This window comes from Amblyomma mixtum, chromosome 2 (assembly GCF_055824585.1).
Source record: "Amblyomma mixtum isolate Tamu chromosome 2, ASM5582458v1, whole genome shotgun sequence".
In the NCBI taxonomy this organism is placed as follows: Eukaryota; Metazoa; Arthropoda; class Arachnida; order Ixodida; family Ixodidae; genus Amblyomma; species Amblyomma mixtum.
The window spans coordinates 20,396,311-20,419,899 of record NC_143013.1 but is presented as its reverse complement, the minus strand read 5'-3'; the positions used below and the strand labels follow the sequence as shown (position 1 = coordinate 20,419,899).

General features: G+C 47.9%; 1 protein-coding gene across 19 annotated transcripts in view; it reads right to left on the bottom strand.

Moving 5' to 3' along the window:
• The window catches only part of PMCA (plasma membrane calcium-transporting ATPase 3), a 131,815-nt gene that overhangs the window by 92,078 nt on the left and 16,148 nt on the right, over nucleotides 1–23,589 (bottom strand). For 12 of the 19 annotated variants that reach the window (XM_089570748.1, XM_089570751.1, XM_089570750.1 and 9 more), the window contains exons 1-2: nucleotides 16,335–16,544; nucleotides 10,721–10,769 (exon numbers count right to left, since the gene is read on the bottom strand). The gene's annotated coding sequence lies outside the window, so the exon portion shown is untranslated. Of the gene's footprint in view, nucleotides 1–8,801; nucleotides 9,279–10,720; nucleotides 10,770–16,334; nucleotides 16,545–23,589 lie in introns of those variants that run through there. The other 7 variants (XM_089570754.1, XM_089570753.1, XM_089570755.1 and 4 more) reach the window with 3 other exon arrangements.

Here is a 23,589-nt window from a genome sequence, read left to right as displayed (position 1 = left end):
GCCGTGAATAGATCAGGGAAACGTGAACAGCGAACTCGAACAGGGAAACGTGAAGAGAGAAACGAACGGAGACGACTGAACAGACAAACCAGAGCAGATAAACCTGAACAGATCCACAAGAACAGAGAAACCTAAACAGGAAAACGTGAAAAGAGAAATCCGAACAGGGAAACGTGAACAGAGGACACTGAACAAGAATAGAAAACTACGAATAGGACAATTTGAACACAGAAACGTTAACAAATAAACCTCAACAGGCACTCAAGAACAGAGAAACCTGAACAAACACACCAGAACAGAGAAATCTAAACAGGAAAACCTGAGTCGCTTTGGGTCGTTAAACCCCATAAACCAAACCAAACCGAAAACATGAACAGAGAAGTTCGAACACAGGAACGCGAACAGAGAAACCCTAACAGAGGAAACTGAACAGAAAAAGAAAAACATGAATAGACGTAAAGAGGAAAACGCGAACGGTCCGCCACGTGTCCACCGCCGCGTCCGCACCGTCAATGCGTCCATCAACGCACGCAGCCATTACTGCGGAGCCAGTCAAGAGAGAAAAAAGAACGAAAGAGGAGAAAACTGACTGGTGACTGCAAATCGAAGTGGCTCAGCCAGCTCCTTCCTTTTTAGACATGCGAGGCCGTCTATCGAATTCCGTTAGCACAGCGGCCGCGTATTCTGGGAAGCCCACGCGGCCATTCACAAGGGCCCACTCGTGGCAGCTTCCCTGCACAACCGCTGTACGCTTCTTTCCCGCGCACAATGGCTGAGGAGAAAGCGAAGAGAAAAACATTTACGGCTCGTGTATGCAGTATAATGAGGACACGCGCGATCACGTTATGTGGCTTCTGTATACGGTGCTCGGAGAAAATCACACAAAATGAACTTTCTTATTCAGTAACTGAGCTTTCGTGCCGCACACGAAGAACCAGCTATGGGAGACGCCGTTCTGGAGGGTTTCGAAATAAATTCGAACACCTCCTCCTCCAAAATTCTTTAAAAGGCACTGAAGGTTTTTTTCTCAAAAGATTTTGCATTTCCGCTCCATCCAAATGTGACCACCGAGGCCGTAATCCAACCCAAGGCATCAGAATTTATTTATTTACTTATTTGGACAAACTGCAGGCCAATGCTTTGGCCCAATCAAGAGGAGCTTACAAGTCTAAGCATACAATAAAAAAAAGCACATGACAAACAACACACTTCTGAGAAAAACAAAAGAATGACAAAAATTGCTAGGCAGCAAAATTAGTAGCGGAAGCACGTGAGTGAACTGTTCAATTTTGCGAAGGAAGTCTAGGCGTGAGCTTGATGATGCTCCTAGCTGTTCCGTGCGCTTTAATTTCGTAATAATTACCGCAATATTCGTTATACAGTCCACAACCGGTGTATAGTCCGCAGGTCAAAATTCTGGCCAAAATATTTTTTTACTAGCTTGTCCGCACCACCGTACATGGTTCGCAGCGGGTGCAGCTGGGTGTGCAGTCCGTGCATAAAACCGTATGCGTATAGAGTCGCGTTGGAGATTTCATGCGGTAATGGGCGATATTGTTACGTGGCCCGAAGTCTATGTCGGCACAAGGACGACCGGAGCACAGGGTACAGATCACAGAGAGCCCCGAGCGGAAAGCGCGCACAACCCGGACACTTCCTCTACGTCGTCTTTCCGGAGATTATCCGTTGCAATATTGATAGAATTTAAAACAGGCATAGTCAGATGATTGTATAGCGGAAAGTATGGTACTCAAGCCGTAGGCGCTCATCACTTCTGCCTCGCAACGCCGTTTAGTCTAACTGTACGTAATTTATGTTCGGAGTGCAAAAAGAATAAAAAGAAAGTAATTTCACTGCTTCGGTGGCGCTATGAAAGGTGATTGGTAATTATCCTATAAACATCACTTTCCTGCCATCATTCTTCTTCATTTTTTCTTCAATGAGTGACTCGTATCCCGTTTCCCAATAAGCCGCAGTCGTCACAAACTGCAATTGAGAACTGATGTTGTTTTGCAGGCGAGTACGAACAGCGGAGAACCTGGAGCGCTAGAAACGTTCTCCAATCGCAACGCTTTTGTTCCTTCCTGTTGGTTATTTTTACGAGATTTTTGTCACACAGATCAGCAGTGGAAGCAGTGCAAGACCAGCAGTTGAAGAACCAAGAAGGCGCTTGGAATGCGCTGCTAACGTTTTCATAATCCTCATTGTTGATCTGCACAAACACAACTACCGTTTTCGCTGATCGAGTTCCACCTTAACAAGAACAGGTTAAGATCTTCGGAGAGCAGTTGCATCGGTGCATACAACAAGATAGAAGCGGTACACGTTTTGGAAGCCCCAAATGCATTCATTATTATTCTGTTAGGTCAAATTAAGAAATGCATATCCACAGCAGAAATGCCTGCAGCCGGATGTCTTCCCTTTAAAGGGACGCTGAGTACGAATAGAAGTTGGCCTGCATCGATGGAGCACGCGTTCTGATCACAAAGAGACCACTCTCATAGAAAACGGAGCTCTTCTAAGCAAGAGAAGACCATGAAACGAAATACAGGTGTCGCCATCACCGGCCGATTTCGCTACTAAAACGCATGCGTCGACACCGATTTTTCGGCTCGAATCTCAGAGGCAACGCTATACCAACATTCACTTGAAAATAATGTCAACTCGTCCTCTTCGGTAAGGACGTTACAAGTTCCACTGCCGGCAGTCCCGCATGCGACAACATGTTATCAAACACTAAAATTACTCGCCTTCAGTAATTACTGAAGATTGAATAACTCTTGATTGCTCATTATGTGTGTGCGGGAGTAAAAATCGTAACCAATATTTTACGGCGTGGTCACCAGCACTCACTAACGAATTAATGATGGGTTAGGTATCAAATCGCCAAAGTGCGCGTCGCGCTCCTTCAAGTAAAACAAAAAAAAAACTCTTCCAGTTTTCGAATTTCCTAATTCCCCGCAGAAACGCCTCCCCACATCCCCAGCCCTCACCTTTCCGTGGCTCCCGTGACAAACGTCAAGACGAACACACGTTGGGTATCGGGACTCCTACAGCTCCCCGTCAGCCGCTTTCTCGCATCAACATCGCCCCTAATCATCTCCGGCAGGATCGCTTCCGACAGAACCGTCGCCACAGCCGTCCTCCGCCACCCTCAATTTTTTCTCTCCATTTCCCTTTTATTTGTTCCCCGGGACAATTTTCTAAATTTGGGGTCGCCCGTCGTCGCAACCGATATCTGCGACTGCTGCCTGCGCCGAGCGCGATCGATGATGGCTCGACGATTCTGCTGCGACGGTGCGAGCGTAATCAACAGCGACGTTTTGGAGGAGGCCGAACTGCCTTTCCTCCTTCCTTTGCTGTTTTTTTTTTTCATTATTTCTCCCTTCGTTTGTTCAACTGCAGGCACTCATCGCCTCCTCCTTTTCGCCGGCGCAGAACGGTGGAATTCGAGCGAAAAGCAAGAAATTAAAACCGAAACGCGTACGAGCAGACGAACAGGAACTCAGCCGGGCAGAAGGGGGGCGTTCGCGTGCAAGGGGAGAGGGAAATGGGGAAGAGGTGGGAAAGCATTGAACCTGTGCGCGCACAGGCTTGTCGTCGATGAGGGTTTCAGCGAAATTCGCTCCGCCCGGCACGGTCTCGCGTCTATTGAATTCGCGCAGCGCGTCTCCGTGCCACGTCCTAGCTGGCTGGCTTTGCTGCTGTTTCGCTCCGTGCTCGCGTCCGCCTCTCTATATTGGACGGAGCAGAAGACAGAGAGAGAGGCTCGCAGAGAAGTCAAATCCGGCGCAATCTACGGCGAGCCCACTTGACGTTCGAGCATGATTTCATCGCTCGCCCTCCGCACTTGGCTCAGAGGGATGTGGGAATAGAGAGGAGGGGGGGGGGGGGGGGGGGGTGTTACACGTATTTCCCTATTCTTCCTCCAACCACGCACCACTAGGAAGCCACCGCTTTGCACTGCTCTTTATTTCCTTACTTTTCTTTCCGCTAGAGTGCTTGAGATCTCATCTCCCCTTGCATTTTCTTCATTCGTCGTTAGTCGGCAGGCAGCAGTCTCCAGCGAATGGTACCCAACCACGAGCGTGTCGACGTTCTGCTCCATTTGTGCGATTGGAACGCGGCTCTCACGCTCGTTTCTCTCCCTACAGTTACGTGCACAGGTGCGGAATCGACTGCTCGCGCAGGCTCTAACACCAAGGAGACCGTATTCACGAATCTGCGCACATGTGAAAACGGTCTGCTGCTGGCCAGCGTACGTCTGTGCGAGGAGCGATCATCGCGATGTAGCAGTTAGACAACGGTTACGACGCCCTGCCATCCATGGACTCCACCTTCGTGATTGCGGGAGTCGACTTCGAACCCTGTCTTACGCTAAGCTAGATGCACGGGTTTTGTGAAACAGGGTGTAAACAGAAACCAATGGTCAACGCGCGTTGTCGCAAGGCAGCGTACGTGTCGCCTGGTAATTTCTTAGGTCCTGTGCGAGCGTTCTTCCGTATACCAGCAAGGCATAAAAAGAAAATGAAAGTGTAGAAGCAGACGACGGAGTAAAAAGCTTGTTGCTAGCTGTCTTATTTGTCGTATCGTGTGCGTATTTCATCCGACTGTTTCCGCGGCGCTCAAAGCTATAGTGCAGCATGTAAAAGACCGCAGCATCAGCATACAGACTATTAATTTACTATCAGCGAATAGAGCCCCCTAGGAGGTAATCGCGAGGTGGCAGAGAACAGAAATAAGCGTACAAAACGCGGCGCAAACCTACACGCGAGATTCTAACGTCCGAGAAATAATTAGAGGTGTTGTCAAATTTCTGGGGCTGTTAATAGTGAAGAGATAATATGATGCAAGTAATGGAATGGACATAGAAATTACGTTCGGGCCTTTCTGTGATAACCATGAATAAGAGACAGTTCAGGATGCGCATTAAGCAATGTCAGTACATATATACGTACACATCAGGACCTTCCGCACTCGTCAGGTGTCAGGTGAAAGCAACAGTTGCCTCCCTCTCCGAGCTATTGGAGCACCCACTCCTAGGCCCCTATATGACCTGTCCGCTCATAAGGCCACATATGAAGGCTCATACAGCTATCATATAAACAAATGATCTTACCAAATATATAAGTACACATATGGTCACACAAAAGACCATATATGACCATTCAAAATACTGCTATATGTACACATATTACCGCATGTATGGCCACATCTGACCGCCAATATAGCTGTGGTAGTACATACATTACTGAACACAAGGCCACATATGACCACAAATATGACCAAGCATAACGAGACGTAGACCGCTCGTATGACTACATATTACCGCACGTATAAATATGACCACAAACAAGGCTACATATGACCGCACATAAGGCCACATATGACCGCATGTATGTCCACATAACCCCGCAAGGGACAGATTCTCAAGAACGCCCGCCCCTAGACACACCTGGATAACATTTTCACTGGCCGGATAGCGAACGCAATAGTTTAACATCACTACATACTACGACAGCGCCGTTAACCTCGGAGAAAGTGCGCTATTGAGTGAGTGCTGTAAGACAAAAGGTGTAGGTACATTTAGGCGCGTTAGATTTCCCATCTATGTCCTCGGAAATGTTGCAGAGGCAGGTGTGCGCAACATCAACTATTATCTTGCTCACGTTGTGGGGGCACTAAGGAGATAAGAGACGCTGATGAGGGTATTTTCTTCTCTGAGAGGGCCCGCGGGCCGCAACATTTCGCTCCAATGACGCACGAACGCGATAACATGACAAAAGCATTCATGCGCAGCACACGCCATTATCGTACAAATGAAAAAAAAAAAAAAACTATATTGAAGGGGCATTTTGGATGGCTGCCCACACACACTGAATTGCTCTAACAATTGTATTTTTTGGCTCGCCCTACTAGAAATGTCGCAGTGTGGAGAGGGTTAAAGCAGCGTTGCGCTCTAGAAAATAGAACACTGCTAACACATACGAGTGGACTGATTGGCGGCTGTATTTTATGAATTTGGGCGCTAGACTGCAAATATAATAAAACCATTTACTCTCTTCCTGGTTTTCCTAAGCACCTCAGGGTACCAAATAAAATAACAATCGACATCAACTCTTGTTACATAAAAACGGGAGAGAAAATAAGTGCGGTTGTTTAATCAACGCATATACCCATGCAGACAAGCGGGATCTGTCGTCCTCATTCCTTTGTGCAGGTCCTAAAATGCATTCACTACGCATTCCCCATTTTGAATATATGCACCTGACTGATTGCTAACCCCACTCAATAATCCATCAGTTAATTCTCATCGCATCTGCTTTCTTTCTGTCTTTCAATAAAAGAAAAACTCCCAGGGACACCTAATTCCAGTATATATGTGCTGGCAATGGACAGCATTAGCGGCTATTGACGCCTTTACCGGAAGTAACGTCACTTCCGGTCTGGTGATGTGAACAGCAAATGGGAATGCTCCCGTCCGGTGACGTCATTTCCCTACAGCCAATAAGCTTCCGACCACACGTTTCCTTCCCGAAGAGGCCTCTGATGCAACCACATTAAAAAAGGCGCCTCTCAATGTACATACAGTTACTGAAAGAAAGTCTAAAGCATGAAATAATTTGTCTCTACGGCGTCTTCAGCGTTTCCAGAACAGGCCGCGTTTAGCAAAACACCCGGGCATAACCAAGTGCTGCTGCACACACCTGTCCGCATAAAAATGGCCCGCACAAAGTTCTCCGTGTTGCTTTGCAGTCCGGCATCTGACAAATATCGTGGCTCTTTACCTGCACGCGCTTCCCGACAACAGGCACGTTGTTAGCTGAGCTATTAAGGTACGTACAACGCATCCTTTGGTTTGGTTTATTGGGGTTTAACGTCCCAAAGTGACTCAGGCTATGAGGGACGCCGTAGTGAAGGACTCCGGCAATTTCGACCACCTGGGGTTCTTTAACGTGCACTGGCATCGCACAGCACACGGGCCTCAAGAATTTCGCCTCCATCGAAATTCGGACTTTGGAAATTTCTAGGGGACTATTTCAGCAAGCATTGGCGAGTTTACCAAGCATTCTGCCCGAATCAGTCGTTTTCCCAGATGCGCGGCAAACTCTAAAAGATCTGTGCTGATGGCATATATTTTGAGGCCAGTACAGTTTCGCCGAAGAGTTCGAAGCTAGTTTCAACTCGCTTTTCAATTAACGAGCGCTTCGACACTAAGTTAAAAGCCCAAAGCCAGCTAAGAGGCTTGAAAACGCTCCACGCTCAAAAACTACTATCCACTATTATACTTACCACCATACACACCGCAAGACTCGTTGTGACTTAATGCAGTCAAATATCAGGTCAGGCCATAAAAAACGCAGTCGCAGCCTAACTTTGACCTAGAAAACTATTTCACGTGTGTACAGTGGTACTGCATGAAGGTTGCTGGGCGATTCGGTGACTGAACATTATGAAGGAACATATTGCAAAAAAAAAAAACGAAACTGAAGAGAACACACACACACACGAGCGCTGCCTATAGCAACTGGATGCATTTATTTCGCAAACGCATAAATGCATGTGAAGAGGCTCGTTGCGTCATTCTCAGGCATTACTCCGATGCGCGGACGAGGGAAATCTTAAAAGCCTGCGCTATCGCGCGTAGTGGGGGGGGGGGGGGGGGGGGGGGGGGCATCATGCGTTAGCAAACCTTCAGTCTCGCAGTCCCGCCATGAGTTGGCGTATCTTAATTTATGAATGACGAACCTTGAGCACTTGCTTTCGGTGATGCTTTCTGCTTCTGCGCAAGCCTCTTCACGTCCATCTATGCGCTCGAGCAATAAATGCACCCAAATGCGTCAGCGCTAGTGTGTGTGTTCTTTTAATTTTTTTTTTTTTTTTGCGCTGTATTCCTTCATAGTATACAGTGGTAATCACTGTTACCGGGAACACGCGAGCGCGTCCCTTTCGACATTACCGCGATGCTATTTTGCGATATTCAGGTCCTGGCTGTTATAAAGAAAAGACCCTAAGCAGACGACACGGCCACGTCTCAGCGACGAGTTGCACGCGAAAAAGACGTGTACCCGGTCTCCACGGTAACGGTGATAAAATTGGTAAATTGGTTTCTTGTGGAAAGGAATTGGCGCAGTATCTGTCTCACATAATCTCGGCGGACACCTGAACCGCGCCGTAAGGGAAGGGAGGAAGGTGGGATTGAAAGAAGACAGAGAGAAAGAGGTGCCGTAGTGCACGTCTCCGGAATAATTTCGACCACCTGGGAATCTTTAACGTGCACTGACATCGCACAGCACACGGGCGCCTCTTGCGTTTCGATCCCCACTGTGCATTTCTGCTAACCCTAACCGCCGTTATCACAGTGGATCGCGATGAACTGACACTAGAAGTCCTGTGTATGCATACAACAGCGCACAATTTGAACGTTGTCGATTGCTGTCATTCACGAACCGTTGTTGAGCAAAGCACTCAACGAACGCGTCTTCGAACTGACTGCACACAGCTTGTAGCTTCTCCAAAGGCCGCCCCGTATTCAGCGAAACAAAGTGTCGATATATGATTAGTTTTCATAAAATCCACGGGAGGGACGGCGGGCGGACGTTCACAATGCCAAAGGAAACGGAGGAAACGTCTGGCCTCTACTCTATCTGTTCGCCATTCAAGAACGAAGAAAAAAAGAGCCGTCAAGACGGCGACGGCTAAATAAGGTCCGCTTTTATCTCCAGACCGACTGACAGCCTCGACGGCAAATGTGGAAGAGCCACGCTCTCGCAAATGAACGCCGAAGCGGTCTCACTTACCGTCGTCACGAGCGGCCTGCGATGCACTGAAGAGCTTCGTAAGCGTGAAAGGACTACTTTTTCGGCACTTTCCTTTCTTTTACTAATCGCAGCTCTCGAAGAAAGAACTAGAAGGACGTCCTGGGTCCCATCTTGAGATGTTTATCTTTACTATACTCGAAGAAACAGCGATGAAAGCGCAAACAAGGCGGACCATCAAGCTCGAGATAAAGAAGGGCGAGATAAGAGTGGATGAGGAGGAGGGAATGTCAGATAATATGCTATAACGAAGTCAGGAATCTCGAGCCACAGGGGCGGTTACAAGGAAGGAGCGGAAGGCATTGACGTCACACGGCGCTCCAGAGATAGCCTTTATCGGCCAGCAGTATGCGCAACGACACGAGTTGCCTCCCGGCGTGCGTCACGTCTCGGCGCGATAGCGGGGCCGTTCCCTTTAGTCTAGGTCAGCTACTATATCCGACGCATTCGTCTACAGGGTGGCGGCGTCTCGGCAGCGTCGAGGCGAATCTCACGGTTTTAAGGCGAAAGCCTTTAATGGCTCATGCTGTCGTCGAGGGTGTCACACCTTTGGCAGCGTTTAACTCGCGTTAACTCGGGAATTAGAAAAGACAGGAGAAAACGAATGGTTGCTTCATATAGAGGAGGAAAAAATGAACCTAGAAGCCAAGTTTGATGACTGTAGATTAATTAGTTAATCAACTATAGGCAGAAATGTCGAAGCAGCGCGGACGTCGATATATCCACGGCCACAGTGTGACGTCACATCCATCGGGAGTCGTCACGGTATAGGGAAAATTGTCTCAGAATGGTCGGAAAAACGTAGTATTTGTGGCATATTAGCTGGAAAAATGTGTAATTAAGCGTAATTAACACTCAAGATCCCCGAAAGATGTATGATTTAGGTATCGATACAGCCACAGGAACGGTGTGGCGTCACATCCACCGGAAGTCGCCACGGCATAGTATCCTCGGCTTTCGCCTTTCAACACTTCAGTTGCCAAAGTGTCCTCGCCATTTTTGTCTCCGGCACCACGCGTACACCACACCGAACGCAGTGACAGAAGCCTGCAGTGCAGAAACTGTGACGCGGGGAGATCAAACTTCGGTGTTGATGCTGGCCTTGATTCAGCCTAACGCGCGAAGATCGCGGAAAAGCAAACTGATTAACAAAATCCGCAACATGACTGAGCGCACTCGTAATCTGGACTGCGGCGCACATGCACAGTAATCTGTCTCTGTGAAATCCACCGATCGGAACGTTGCTGCCACAATAAAGTGGCAAAATGGATCCACCCACAAGGAAAAATTCGAAAATGTGCAAGAAAGCTAAGATTAAAAACGCTTGGCAAGTTCGTTCCTACTATAGCTCGTGCATTAAGCCGAGTCCACGCCCATGCAGGACTTAACTTTTTCGTCCCGTATGCTTTAAAACCCCGTCAAATGTCATGTAATGTGGCGAATGTTTTGTCTAGGCGCAGATGAAACCGCAGCGTTTATGTAACTATACCACAGCGGAAAATTATGTGACGCATTTTCTGTTTCGCACAAAAGGAGTGCAGTTTAGTAGCACCCCTGTTCGTTTATTAGCTTCAACGTTCTTTATTCAGACGTCTCGTTCTGAACACTTCCGGAAAGGAGTGTCACATTTCACGCCTTCTTGCATAGCGACTGCAAGTTGAACGCGGCAGTCGTTGAGGTACTTCGCTTGCAAACGCAACTTTGCTCACACGTAAACGCTGCTTACTACTATCAGGCCAGACTACAGGCTTAAGCGTCCGAATGAATGCTGTGCTCTCCGGTGGCTTCTACCGCTCACAGTTGCATCGAGCGTCTTAGCAGGCGCGTTTTCATTGTACTGCGTAGCTTGGGAGGAGCGCTTTAAGGTTCTTATGATGATGTCATAGAAGTGAAAGACTTACCAGTGAGCGCTACCTCTTCATAGGTAGATGAGCTGATCATGGGGAAGCCCTGCAGGCAAAGAGAAAAGAAGACAGACAGCAGTTTTAGGGCGTGCGGCGCTTGATGAACACAGGAACACTGGCGGGCAAGAACATCACTGCTGCACTTCGCCTTCGCGGGGTAAGCTGGCTAGTGCACGAGGGCACTGTTTAAGGAAAAACCGCCTGGCAGGAAATTGAGGCAGTGGAAGATAATGGCACTACCACAGGAAACGAAACTATGCGCTGGACACGCATCCTGTGCAAACCGCCGAGATCAGGTTCCTGAAAGAGCACGAGAGAGACCGCGAAAACTCTCGCTCAGAGTTGTTATCTGACCGTCGAGGCCAAAGCTGTGCTTCGTGAGGAGACAGGCGGGCTGTCCTTGGCTGTGCGCTTCCCACATGCTTGTAGAGCCGACATGTTTTCTCTTTAAACGTCCACACATGGCGGTGGCTCAATGGCTATGGCGTCCTGCTGTTTGGTGTAAGGCTGCGATTAGATTTCGTACACGGTGCGGTGGCGTATTGATGGTGGCGAAATGTGGTGGTATGTGGGGTTTAACGTCCGGAAGTGACACGTGGGCTGTGAGGGACGCCGTAATGGAGGACTCCGGATTAATTTAGAGGGTACCTGGGGTTTATTAACGTGCACTGAGATCGCAGGGCACACAGGCGTTTTAATACTTCAATGGAAGCCTCACCGGGAAGAAAAATGTGTAGTCGGAAACTAAATTCGCTGACCGGCTTGAAGGAAGTCACGTCACCATACCGGATAATTCCAGCTGGCTGGAGGGAAGCGATGTCATTTCCGGTAAAGACATCTTCTGGTAATGCTATCGCATTGCCAACACGTAATGTAACTAAGTATCCCTCTGGATTTTTTACATTTCGCTTCGATCGAAATGCGACTTTGGTATCAGCAGCCAAAGATGGAGGCGAAATGCAAAACGATCCTGACCACTACGAGGGTGAAATTAATCTGGAGCCGCCTACTGAGGCGTCTCTGCGGCATATCGAAACAAACAAAAACGAAAGTTCTAAATATAAATTGACTATATTGTTGCCGGTGGGAAATGCGTAAAACCCAAAGAAAGCTGCCTACCATGTATACGAGCATGAAACGCCGCAATACCTGTACGCCCTTTGAGGCTACACTGACAAGATTATGCCTGCTGTTCATATCACTCACTAAACAGATCCTTAAGGTCACACCACGCGCTCCCGCACAGCGAGCAGGCTAAAAATAAAGGTCGACAGCATCTTTCAGAAAGCACGCACGCGCAACTCACGAAAACACACAAGAAAGTGCCCGCAAGCCAAAATATCACGCGCGCGCCCAGCTTTCAGTGCTCGACGTTGAAGTAAGCAATACTAATAGTAAGATTAAAAATAGCGCCAGTAGTTATGTGACGTTAAATCGTAAGAGTGAAAGGCAAATGCGAAAACGATGTAAGCTCCTGAATAACACGAATTTCTTACAGCAAAGCCACATTAGCATCTCTTCTAAGTTGTAAACAAAGCACTGTACTTAATGCCCAGTGAATTCGAAGCAATACTCCGCCTGTAGTCTAGCTCCAGCGTTACCCCCATGCACAACAAGGAAACGGGCATGCTTACTGTCTATCACAAGTACTATCTATCACTGCCTATCACAAGTGTGCTTTCAAGATGAGACGAACCGAATGGAAAGAATAAACTTCGCTTGCAGCCGATAACAGTCTGGAGCAATAATCATCGAGTACACGAACTGATAGTCACTATGATACTGCGCCCATTGCTACGAATAATCGAGCTGTCTAAACCTAGCCCTCTTCTAACATCCTTTAGGTCGTATTCACGAAAATAGCGCTCAGTGCTCTTCTGTATATCGGTCACTTCACTACGACCCTCAAATGCGACTACCAGCTAGGTTCCAAATTTCGCACCCACGTAAGCCGAGATAGTTTTTATACTATTATAAAAAATGTGTCGTTTATACGAAACCTAATGGTCCAAAAAGGAAAACGAAATGCGCAATGATGTTTCAGTTCACGAAAGCTTCGATAAAGGTAGGTACACCGAGTGACATTTCGCTAAATCAGCATCTCGCAGCGGGAAACATTTCCGTGTTAGTGAACACTGGCAATTCGTCACTCCAGCCATACGCCAACGCTTAACTGTTAAAATGTCGTGCCAGTCGAAGCAAGGAAGCAAACAACGAAAAAGGTCACCTGACGATTACGATACTCGGTACTGCAAATTTTCAGCGACTGCTGCCGAGTTCACTTCGCGATGTCTTGACGTAAAGAATTGGAGACAAGTATATATATGTGAAGTTATAGCAGCCGCCGTAGATCGAGCGTGCCACATTTCTCCGCTCTCGCCGTAACCTCCTCCTTTCACGGTGACCGCCCTCCTGCGCTCGCTCTAGCGGTTACGCCGACGACACCGACGCCCAAACCAAGGAACGGACGTTTAACAGCTGCGCTGAAGAAGAAGGGCTAAACGGTCAAAAGGAAGCCTAAGCGGCTTACCGCGTGAAGCATATGTTCTGAGTACGGCATGTATGCCCTCGAAGCGCAAGCGACCGGTTTGAACCTCGGTCCCCGTGCTCAGATAAAAAAAAAAAATCCTCTGTCCACGCACGTGGGACGGGAGAACACAAAAAAGGAGCACTGCCCTTTGACCGCCCGGCAGTCATATCGGACACTATACGGCATTGGTGTCACGGCAGTGTTCATAACAATGGAGTCACGCTTAGACCTCTCTGACCGGTGAGAGAGACCTTTGCACCGACTGTGTTTTGCCCGACCAGAGACGCCCTTCGACACACCGCGCAGATGGGACAGAAACCGCCAGGGAAAAAAAATCGTATTCTAAGGCGCTAGGCATTGGGAGGAAGATGGAATTTCAGGAAGCCTAAGGAGAACGACAGAACGGGGATTGCGTTTAGGGCGATAAAGATGGTTGAAGAGTTACAGTAGCTCTGCAAACATTTCGCCAATTGTACCACTGTCCAAAGCTTTAAACAAAAGGGGGGGGGGGGGGGGTGATAAATTAGGAAAGTCAACTAGAAAGGCACTCACAGACTTGGGTGCATTTCAAGCCGGAGTGCGGTGTAACGGCAGTAGCGAATGTGATGGACACAGAGACGTGCTGCTCACAGTGAATGAATAGCCTGTTCGAAACGAACGCGATCGTAGGTGTTTTATAGCCTGAAATAAGTTGGCGTACGAAAGCAGTTCAAGGTTGTGCGGCAGTCGGCGCTCGAATATTTATCTTTGGACACCTGTGCAAGACAATTTCAGGGATGAGGAAGTGCGGAAATGAGGAACAGAACAAGTGTTTCGTCCGACGGAAGTTTACGGCAAGCTCTGCTGATTAAAAGCTTTCACACATTCGGGCAAAACACGCAACTTGTAGAAGTCATTGGAAAAAAAAATATTTTTTTAAACAAAAAAGAAGGCTGTCGTATTTCAAAAAATGTAACATTTTTTGAAATACGACAGCCTTCTTTTTTGTTTAAAAAAAATATTTTTTTTTTCCAATGAGTTCTACAAGTTGCGTGTTTTGCCCGAATGTGTGAAAGCTTTTAATCAGCAGAGCTTGCCGTAAACTTCCGTCGGACGAAACACTTGTTCTGTTCCTCATTTCCGCACTTCCTCATCCCTGAAATTGTCTTGCACAGGTGTCCAAAGATAAATATTCGAGCGCCGACTGCCGCACAACCTTGCACATCAGTGTCTTCCTTTTTCAGGGGTGCTATCATGCGACAAAAAAAAAAGCGGAACATTCGCTGGGACAATATTTCCTGTGCACGCTAATTAATCACCAGTTGTCGCTGCAAAAGCCACTGCAGAAAAAAATTAAAGCATGTAGGAATAATAAATACAGAACTGGGACGAGGTTTTACGATGCAATTCTTCGAAATTGCCAGCGTAAATCAATTCTTCTAAACCAAGGTAAAGAGAAAGAGCGGACAACGTGCTCGGTTCCCTCGACGCGTGGAATGCGCCACAAAGGGCAAAAGTTAACGCCGCTGTTTTCCCTCTATCGCCGGGCAGTTTTCTCAGCCGCTGCGAGCGCGCGTCTGATCGTATCTGCGATGACAAAGAAGCAGATTGCAAAGTGCTCCCACAAGGGGCCCGTCACACGTGCCCTTAGAAACAAACATGAACTCAAATTCCAGGCTGAAAACGATGTTGAGTGATGAACACGTAAAGAAGCATGAACTGAGAAATAGAGAGAGATAGAAAGGAGTAAACGAAAGAAGAGCGAAACAAACGGTACATGTATTTGTTCAACACACGGGTGCAACAAGAATGCCAAGTTCGAGGGCGGGAATGTGTGCGCGAAGTTGACCACGTCGCCTCCGTGCGCGGTCGCTCCTGCAATCGCGCGACTAAAGTCGCCGTATCTCTGGAAGCCGCACAAAGTTTCACCAGCGAAAGCAAGAGGTTGACAACTAAAAAAAAAAATGAAAAAAAAATTGAAAAAAAAAAGAGAGAAAGAATAAACACAGCGGGGGTCGCGGCGTCTTTTTTGCTCGCTAGTGTCGAAACAATCGCGCGCGCCAAGGGAACAACGCCCCCGATCCGTCATCACGCACCTCGGGAGCATCGACATACACACACACACGGTAGCTGGGAAGAAGAAGCCAAAGCCTCTTCCCCTTTTTTTTCTCCTCACCCGACAGCTAAAATACCTCGACTGGCGTCGCATACCCCAGCGGTTTTCTTTCGCGCGCTGAAAAGTCGGCGAACGAGAGGCCAAGGAACTTGGTGCGGGGCTTCGTCTCCGCAGTAAACTCGACCTCCAGGCTTTCTGGTTCGCCTTACCCGACCTCGCTGCTTGGAATGCCTGCGAGGTCTTTACACTTGCTCGCCGAGGGCACTGACTGTAGTCGACGCGCTTGTCAAGTCTATAATCCCTCTAACCTTAAGTGAAGCTTGCTTCACCTGCTGACACAAGCAAAGAGTCACGTTCTCGAGCGCTGATCGCTTTTAATGACTGCTTTGCCAGTACAACGAGCGAGGTAGAAAGTATTTGTGTAGTTGCGCATGGATGCCATAGAGGAAGAACAGATGGAGACAGGAACACGGCGATGATCTTTAATTTACGTCCTGCGCGCATTTCATGGGTTAGTAAACCGATATACGATGCCCCACCTCGACCATCGATCGATCCTTCTCAGAACAAATATCACCATGTCTGCTTCGCCAATGGGCTCTGGCTATCAGCAGTACGCAGGCTTACTCTTCCAGCGTCTAACATCAAACTAAGTGGGCCACCCACAGCTGTGAGCTTCGCGAAGGTTCATTTGTGGAGCACGGCTACCGCACCAGCAGCGGATGGGGCAAAGAGGGTCTAGGTGATGCATCCCAGTTCTCGATCACAGGGAATTCGATCAGGAGCGCAGTCAAGTGCGATGAGGCCGCTGCTTGATTAAATTACACTGATTCCCTTCATGCACTGACCACCATCGATATCATCGTAATAAATGAACGTACTCATCGTTGTCACCAACCCATCATTTCGCTCTGATCGATCGAACAAGAAGCACGCCAGCACGGAGTTCACGCTGGCATCACTCAAGCTGATACAGCGCTACTCACCTTCGCCGGCAGGAAACTCGTATCCTCTGCGATCCAAGTTCGGAGCGAATCGAGCGAAGACGAACAGCAAGACCGCGGCCTGGCGAACAGCCTATCTGCGAACGGTGCGAACCGACGCTGTTTCGTCCAAACCCGAAGGACGGCGCCGGGGCCAGGAGTCCGTTATGCGGACGCGCAGCAGGAGCGCGCCCTGGGCAAGTGAGCGGGCGAGTCCGTAATCGCGCGCAGCTACTTTCCTGGTGTTATCGCGACCCACTCAACGGCGTGGCAGGCAAGACTGATAACGCAGTAGCCAGTTATGGGCGTGTAGCGGTAGCCTCTATACGTGGGTCGGTAGAGGAGAGAAGAAGGGAGGTATCCGGGTGGCAGGAATCCACACACCGCCCCGACTGTGCTCGCATATAGTAGGTGCGGTGGGGCTTGTTTGAGGAGCCGCTGTTGTACCCGTCGGCACGTGATTTATGTAGGGCGAAGATATATACGCCTCTATCGGTATCTCTGCCACCCCTTACCCCGCTGCACATTCATATTACAGAGCTGTACACGCAGGTTTGTGTCTGAGTTCAGTGAGTGGATAAGCAGGCGGTCTACATTGCTTCCGAATACGCCGCTAAGGCATGACGCGTAGACGTAGTGCTGATTTGAGGCGTGCCGCTAGACTTTATCTATAAATTTAAATACACACGACGCGTGCATCCAAAGCAAATTTGCTCAGAAATGTCCAGTAAAGGCGTGTTGAGTGCGCGTCAGCGTGTGGGAACATGTCGGTGTCCCACAAGCGTAGAGAAAATAAACTAAGCAATCGCGAATCAACGTTGAATGAAATGCAAGCGTCGTTGGTTGGTTCTGTCTTTGTTGCCGTTGGCTTCGCCTGAGCGGTTCCCGTTCTCTCTGCATCTTATTGTAAACCACGGAGCTGCACTGACAACACAAAGCTTGCGTACGAGTCATCGGGAGCTACGCATGAATATTTTCACATCTAGTATAACTTTCATAAGCACGCCACGCTCGGAGAGGAAATGCCCAGTTGCCCCAAAAGCAGCGCGGCACTTCAATAATGAAACCAATGTGGCAGCGAAAAACAGACAGAAACAAGATGTTCTGAACTTTCCTAAGTTCCGTCTATTGAAAAAGTTCACAGCCCGCCGCGCAAGGCTTCCAGGAAGGTTTAGTTGATGGTTCATGGGGTTTCACGTCCCAAAGTGACCCACGCTGTGAGGGATACCGTAGTGGAGGGCTATGGATAATTTCAACGGCCTGTTTTTCTTTTTTTTTTTTTTAACGCGTACTGACATCGCACAGTACACGGGCCTCTAGCAGCATTTCGCCTCCATCGAAATGCGACAGCCGCGGCCGGGATAGAACCCGCGAGTCTATCGGGTCAGCAGCCTAGCACCATAACCACTGCTACCGCGGCGGCTGTCCTAACGAAGGCTCCGTTCTACGTCGCTTTTAAGTTTTGTTGTATCATGTAAAGTGAAAGCTGAACAAGAAAAAAAAAATTTCTTTAAAGCGCCTGAACAAAGCTCCTTTTGTTTCTTTTTGTGTTTTTTTTTTTGCGAAAACGAGATATGTGAACTTAACAGGGTTTACATCGCGCGGCGCAAAACCTAGGTCTTCGTTTGTTCAAGGACGAATCAAGAAGAAATTAGGAGGGGGGGGGGGGGGGGGGGGGGCGTTTCTTGAAGGCAGCACAAATCATACGTAACATAGCGACTGCTGACGACCCCGTTCAGTGTAACTGCATGAAGCAAATCAGTGCAGACAAAAACAAACAAATACAACTAAAATTTCCGCAGCTTCACAAGGTTGTTATAACAGCCACTGCTACAAATAGAGCGAAGCGAACGCTCATCCAGTTATCATTCTTTCAATAATTTTTCTCGAGAAAAATCTCAGGACGACACGCCAAAAGGCCCAGCAGCATATTACAGCTAGAGGAGCCATCTGACCTCTTTTCAAGAAAAACATAAATATAACGAGCATAACTGGTTTGCGAGGTCTCACACGAACTATTGCTGTCGTGAATACTGCGAGATTAAACACCCGAGGTGCTTATTTTCGGTGGCACTGCTCGCACACGCAAGCCATTCTTGCTATGTTCCGCGCGTGAAGTTATTTTAGAGCCACAAAAACCAGTCCTTCGCGCGGTCATACTGAAGAGTTGAAGGTGGCAAATTAGCTTTAAGCGATAACATATTCAGTAATATTCTAAATCGAACAGCACAAAATAAATAAATAAAAATTAAAAAAAATCTATATATATATATGGGTTGCGAAATCATATAGTACTTGACTCCTTACAAGAGTATATAGCGTAGTATACGCTTCGTTAAAGGAAACATATTTATTCGACTCGACGTTTCGATCGGAAGACCGATCTTCTTCAGGAGTGATTTTACTTTGTTAATGCATTCCCTTTTATAGGGGTGGGCACAGTACAGGTAAGTGGGAAACACAAAGCACATAGCAATGCAGAGGCCGTTGTATTTTCTTAATGAGTACCTGTTCCTCGCACTCTTTTTCTTCTTTTTTTTTCTCGTGCGGGTCGCACTGCCTCTAATAATTTTTTATGTGTATATTTCTGCTATGTGCTTTGTGTTTCCCACTTACCTGTACTGTGCCCACCCCTATAAAAGGGGATGCATTAACAAAGTAAAATCACTCCTGAAGAAGATCGGTCTTCCGATCGAAACGTCGAGTCGAATAAATAGGTTTCCTTTAACGAAGCGTATACTTCGCTATATATATATATATATATATATATTTGATTCTCTAAGAACACTGCAGAAGACGCTTTGTTTAAGGGCTATACGGTTGCGATGGAAAACGTACTTCCGACCATCAGATTACTACACTAAGCCCTTTTTCGACAGCGGGTTGGCTCATGCCCACTTCTTATTGATCACAACAGAAGCAAATCCAACCACACAGGGACACGAAGAGCATATCTGGAAATGGTTTCGAACTAACTACCTTCTTTTAGCGAAACTCCAAAAAATGAGAGACCGCCTAAAGAAAAATATAAAATAACATCATTGTGTACGTCGTCAGTCCACGTGTGTCGTGCCTCGGGCTCTGTCGGCCCAGGAAAACAAAAAAAAAAAAGCCTTGCGCAAGGACGTCAATTAATTGCCTCCAAACTGCACATGCTCCAAACGGACGGCACGCTGCCCCAGCTCAATGCGAAGCTATCCCACTACACTCGGTCAACACGCGAAGAGACCCAAGGCTGCCGATCGTTCCCGGAGCTACAAAACGGGCAGAGGAGTTTGCGCAATAGTTTCGCGCCATAACAGTTCTTTTTTTTCTTCTTCTTCTTTTCTATGTGAGGCACTTTTATCCTCGTTTTCTCGCTCTTTCACGACCACCAGCAAGTCACCAGCACCGCTATGATGGCGGCCAGCTCTCGCCACAGCTGTGTTGGAAAGCGACGATAAAGTGTAATTATAATTGCGGACGGCGTTATCAAAACTTTGAGCTCTTAACAGTGCTGAAGTCTGCCTTAAAAACACATAACCCACAACCGACGATTGTAATAAAGAAATGATAATTATGGTCTCCGAGAGCTCAGGCAACGACTACAAATAAAAGCGTTTCAATTTTCTAAACAATGATCTAATGAAACTTCTCATTCATCGAAAGTACGAGTTCCTTTGATTCTTTCACTAAAACACTTCTTTTTGAACGGGTTGTTGATTACTTCGTGCGTGCCGGGCCGACTTTCTAGTAATTCATTTTAGCTCAGCTTGCAGATCAACTGCCTTGATTAAGGCCTTGATTAAGCGGTGGTTCTTGTTTGGAACCGTGCATCAGATCTAGGATTCCTTTTTTTTTCTAATTATGAAGGTTTGAGAAAACCATATGACTCTCCAGCATAGCCAGATAACTGCGTTAACGTGCGCGGTTTGATTGATTGTTTTTGTCGTGCAAATGTACTGCTTCTTCACCTTAAACACGATGGTATAATTGGCGATTGGACTCGCCAGTAGTAATTTTCAAGCCACTGCTCAGTGTTTTATATTCACTGTGACAACGTGAAATATGATGCTTATTTTATTTAATTTTTATTTAGAGACGACAGCGCATGAAACATCGCAGGAAGCTGTACTTCGTACAATACTGTGCCGGGCACCATGTATATACGGTATATACTGCCTACTTTTGTTTTTGCGAGAAACAGCGTTTGCTTCTAAAAAGTAAAGCTCACCAGCTGATATCCTATTTCGAACCTCCCTTAGTTTAAAAGAAATACAGGGGTTACCTTCGAAAATAACAAAAGCAAATACCGAAATAATAGGAAAATATTAAAACACCCGTCGCGGTTGATGATGTAGAGTCAGCTTCTCCGCGCAGCACAGGCGCCGCGCGGCGGAGCTACCGTCGCGGCGAGACATCATCGGGCAGGCGGGGAATCAATGCCAAGGAGTGACGTCACACGCGGCGGCGGCTGCGGCCAGCGCGTGGCCCCCGTGTTACCGTTGCGTGACTAATACGATTTGTCCGGAAACAGTTGAGAGGAGTCGGCCACCGCTCGAAGCCAATTTGTTAACCTTCCAGCAGCAGGCTGACCGAAGTGCGCTCGGCGAGTATGGGACAGAGCATACAGCCTCCCGTTTACTTACCCAAATCGCACGAACGACCAGGCCCTGTGTACAAGCGGGTGTGTAAGCGAAACTGCCGCGCTCGCGTGCGGCGCTCGATTCTGGGGAAATTCTGGTGACGCCGCCAGCGCACTCGTCACGGCGAGCCGCTGCATGTAACTGCACCGTTCAAGCAAACATTTACTTGTTTCTCTCTCTCTCTCTCTCTAGGTTTTCCCTGTTACTCGCTCATTACTGGGACGCAGTCAAGATTGCCATAACGCAGACAGACATATTCATAAACGCTTGTCCTTCTAATAAGAAATGACTGCTGTTTCCCCGAACATTGCGTCGCAGATGTTAAGCGCGAAAAAGAAAAATTTAGGGGGGCACTTTGTTAACCTAAAGTGCGGTGAGGCGAAAGCCTTTAGCGCGGTGTTGCTCCTTGTGTCACTGATGTGTGGTTAAGGTGTTAATTAAGTACACAGTTGTTTGTGAATCTTAAATGCTGGAAACACTGGAGGCGTTTGGGAGGCATCCGTCTGATTCGACGCCTTTCTGCAAACACTCTCCAGCGTCGTAGACAAGGAGAACTACATATGCGTTGGCAGGAAGTAGAGTAGCCATCAGCACTCTCGGTTGCGGAACGGAAGGATGGTGGTTCGAATCCCATCGTGCACAAAGACTTTTTTTCTAGTCTGACAAGAAAAGCGTGACACCTCTGCTGACAACCTTCTGTCGACAACAATGAGGCGTTAAAGGCTTTCGCCTTAAAAAAAGGGACATCTACTGCATGAGAACCAGTTGCACGGTTTTCATACAGCCAAAGGAGAAACAAACACATAAAAGAAGCAAAAAACTGCGCTTACTAACGCGTCAATACGATATGTTCGAAATGAAGCCGTCAGCGTGGGGTCTGCAATTCTCTACGCACGCTATCTGCTCTGATTCAAATGTTCTTTCTGCGGGAAGACGTCACAGAACCAACAATAAGCGTTATAAATAGTTCCTCATTCAGATATGATGACTAAATGGTGAATCGGCATCTGTGTGTTTATCTAACGAACCTGCTGCATTGGAGTCGTGTACTTATATCAACAATCAGGCCAACGAAAAATAGCGCGTACCCGAGATAAGCAGTATTTCCAGCGCTCACCCGGAGTCATCTATTCTCGCTTGTTTAAAACTGCTGACCTCGATTCCAGCTGCAGTGAGCGACGCCTGTCAGCAGTGAAAGCTTGCGAACAGCACTGTTCTTTCGCTTGTCCGATCTGTTAGCGCCTGAAATCCGCCCGTCCCTTCCGTAAGCGAAAGTGTTCTACTTCTGACAACTTCCTAAGCCTGAATAAACACGCCCGCCGCTTTCTCCCGACCTGCGCCACTCAACCAATCTTACCCACAACCCTACCGCTCCAACCTCAGCTTTCCTACCTGCTTTGTTTGGAACACAATGCGTAAGCAAAAGGCAGCAAAGACAAAGCCCGTCGACTAGACCAGAGTATACTTTTCCCTCCAGACGCGTGACGTCAGCTGCGGCGCGCGTTGCCGCGTGAAATAACAGACTATTCGCCGGCTTTTCTCCAAACTACGCGCGATGCTGCAATTTCAGTCTCCCCCCCCCCCCCCCCCCCCCCCCCCCCCCCCCCCCCCCACACACACACACACACACTGACCGCAGTTATAATACCACAGGCGCCCACGCAAACACACACGCACACGCAAACACGGGGACTTGAGGGGCCGAAAGTTATTCAGTGCTGCACTCCGTTTTCATCACCTGAAGACAAGAGGGGGGGGGGGGGGGGGGGGGGGGGGCTTTCCTAATTCACCTCGTGCGCGTGCCGTATTTCTTTCCACCGTGTGTGTGTTTGCTTTGGTACTGCCACTGCCCGGCGGAACCTTGGCTTTGAGACAAAAGAGCACTTGTGGCGCCCCCCTTTTTTTGTTATTCTTTCCTTCCCTTTTCAGAGAACGCCAGCTGGATTTCTCGCCGCACGACTCGGCGAGCAACGCGCCCGGCTGCACGCTGACGGATGTATGCGCAAAACAAGGCGGCAGAACCGGGAAACTAGCCGGGAGAACAGCTAAATAAAGTAGGAAAAAAAATAAGAGAAAGGGATGGATATAATAAGGAAACGTACTTGGCGCATAGCGAGGTTTCAGTGGACTTTCCGGACGGCGGCTGCCGGAATACGTGCATGGTAGAAACACTAAACCCTTCCCTATCGCGTAAGCGTGTGTGTCCTCTACCCCACATGCACAGATACCATCAGTGCGTTAGCGCTGTTCAGGGGTGAATCATGAACTTGTGAATTAAATGTCATTACAAGCGCTCGCTATCCAGTGAGAAATGTGCTAACTTTTATATTACATCGACGGCTGTTAAAGGCTCGTTCCCGGGTTTCGCAGCGTCGTTGTCGTAGTATTAGTAGTAGTAGTGGTGGTGGTAGTAGTAGTAGTAGTAGTAGTAGTAGTAGTAGTAGTAGTAGTAGTAGTAGTAGTAGTAGTAGTAGTAGTAGTAGTAGCGGTGGTGGTGGTAGTAGTAGTAGTAGTACTAGTAGTAGTAGTAATAGTAGTAGTAGTAGTAGTAGTGCGTAACCAGAGGGTGGTTACTGTAGTTACTGGCTCAGCGGAGGTGGCGGCATCTCCATGGAACGACGAACATAAGAGGA